A 2915-nucleotide genomic window follows, 5' to 3' on the forward strand; every position below is an offset into this window, starting at 1 on the left:
ATAGTCAATGCCAAGCTGCTAGGTGAAACCACGGGGGACCAGTCGGGCCTTGTACTTATCAACAGAGCCATCTAGACGATGCTTGGTCTTGAAAATCCATTTGCTCCCAACAATGTTGACTCCGCGCGGACGAGGCACAAGAACCCAAGTCTTGTTGTGATGAAGGGCGGCTAACTCGTCAATCATTGTTGTACGCCAGGCGGTCTCACAGAGAGCATCGCGATGGGAGACAGGCACCGCATGAAACGCGCGCCGGCGAGGATCATACCGGACAGTCCCATCAGTCGGTACAAGCGCACGCCGGGTGTGATAGCGGGTGCGTGTGACCATGGTGTGACCAGGAGCAGCTGGAGGCGTCGCGGTCGAGGGGACAAGGCTGCCCTCGATAGAAGGCGACGCGAGCTGAGCAGTCGGCGACGACGGAGTAGCTGCAGCCTACACCGAGGCAGAGGGCGAGTCGGCCGCGGCGTCAGCACGCGGCGAGACAGTAGCGTGCGGTAAAGGAGCCGCCGATGGGCCAGGCGAGGTGGCCGCCGGGCCGCCGATGGGCCGGGCGAGGCCGCCGCCGGGTTCGCCGATGGGCCGGGCGAAGGGGCAGCCGACCGGGCGGGGGACGTGCATGGGCCATGCACGTCGATCACCGGGGAGGGCGGCGCGTCGGCCGCGTGTGGGCGCGGAGCAACGGACAGCTGGACACGCGCCGGGCGGGGGGGCGTGCATGCGCCATGCACGTCGGATGCCGGGGATGGAGGCACGACAGCCGCGGTGTCCTGCACAGAAGTAGCATGGCCTGGAACAGGCGAGTCAATAGACAAATAGGACAGGTCATATTTGCGCATATGGTCACTCGTAGTCGGTTCATTAGAAGGAAAAGAGAGAACATCAGCCAAGGAGGAGACATCTACGGTGACCCTAGGGGTGGCATAGGGAAAAACAGACTCGTCAAAAACAACATCACGAGAGATGTATATGCGTCCCGTGGAACGATCGAGACACTTGTATCCCTTATGCATCAGACTATAGCCGAGGAACACGCACATGGTGGAACGAAAAGCAAGTTTGTGTGCGTTATATTTGCGCAAACTAGGCCAGCAAGCACACCCAAAAGTGCGCAGGAAGGTGTAATTGGGTTGCACCTTAAGGAGACGAAACATGGGTGTATCGTGTTGAAGGACAAGTGTAGGCATGCGGTTGATGAGGTAGCACGCAGCGAGGACCGCTTCATCCTAAAAAGAGAGAGGAATGAGCCAACAAGGCAAGACCTGTTTCTACAAGATGACGATGTTTGCATTCAGCAACTCCGTTTTGCTGCGAGGTGTGCGGGCAAGACACAGATGGGAGATCCCAGTGCGTTGAAAGTAGCGATGCAATTTGTGGTACTCGCCACCCCAGTCCGACTGAACGGCTATGATTTTAGTGTGGAGAAGACGCTCAACATGAGCCTGAAAAGCATAAAACACTTTCTCAACGACAGACTTGTGCTTAAGGAGATATATCCAACAGAAGCGATAATAATCATCGACAAAGCTCACATAATACTTATAACCTCCGGAAGAGGCAAGAGCAGGCCCCCATACTTCAGAATGAATTAACTCAAGAGGCATAGTGGAAACATGATGAGATAAAGTATATGGCAATTGTCGACTCTTAATTAGCACGCTAACAAGCATCACACACTGAAGTCTGACGTTCAAAAGAACACACTAAATCATAATTCTTAACAACATTTTGAACAATATTATTGGAGGGATGACCGAGACGCTGATGCCACTCGGACGAAGTGGTCTTGACGCTGAGAGATGCTTGGCGGGTGGAGGAGGACGACGTGCGACTAAAGGGGATGCGGTAGAGTCCACCATGACTTCTACCGTGAAGAAGAATTTTCTTCGTGGCCACGTCCTTAACAAGGAAAAAGAAACAATGAAATTCCACAAAAACATCATTGTCAAGGACAAGTCGGTAAACAAATAGGAGTTGTTGATAAATATGTGGAAGACGAAGAATATTGCGTAAGCGAAGAGATGAACCGGGTATAGTGGAATGACCAATATGCGAAATAGACAAACCTGCACCATTTGCCACTTGCACTTGATCCTTCCCGCCATAGCGCTCATGGAAGTGTGGACGGTCAAGATCACTCGTCAGGTGATCCGTCGCACCGGTGTCCAGGATCCAGTGTGGCGGGTCATGAGCGGCGAAGGAGGTGGACGCGGAGTTGGCGGCGCGGTTGTCAGTATCATAGCGGCTGCGACAATCGCCCGCCTCGTGCCCCCAGTTCTTGCAAATCTGGCACCGGGGGCGCCAGCGCCGATTGCGACCATTGCCGCCGTTGTTGCGGCCAGGGGCACCTCTGTGGCGCCCCCGATTCGACCGTACACTAATCATGCACGCAAATGTGTACGATCAAGATCAGGGACTCACGGGAAGATATCACAACACAACTCTACAACATAAATAAGTCATACAAGCATCATAATACAAGCCAGGGGCCTCGAGGGCTCGAATACAATTGCTCGATCATAGACGAGTCAGCGGAAGCAACAATATCTGAGTATAGACATAAGTTAAACAAGTTTGCCTTAAGAAGGCTAGCACAAACTGGGATACAGATCAAACGAGGCGCAGGCCTCCTGCCTGGGATCCTCCTAACTACTCCTGGTCGTCGTCAGCGGCCTGCACGTAGTAGTAGGCACCTCCAGTGTCGTAGGAGTCGTCGTCGATGGTGGCGTCTGGCTCCTGGGCTCCAGCATCTGGTTGCGACAATCCGGTATAGAAAGGGGAAAAGAGGGAGAAAAGCAACCGTGAGTACTCATCCAAAGTACTCGCAAGCAAGGAGCTACACTACATATGCATGGGTATATGTGTAAAGGGTCATATCGGTGGACTGAACTGCAGAATGCCAGAATAAGAGGGGG

This window comes from Aegilops tauschii, chromosome 5 (genome assembly GCF_002575655.3).
Source record: "Aegilops tauschii subsp. strangulata cultivar AL8/78 chromosome 5, Aet v6.0, whole genome shotgun sequence".
Taxonomy (NCBI): Eukaryota; Viridiplantae; Streptophyta; class Magnoliopsida; order Poales; family Poaceae; genus Aegilops; species Aegilops tauschii.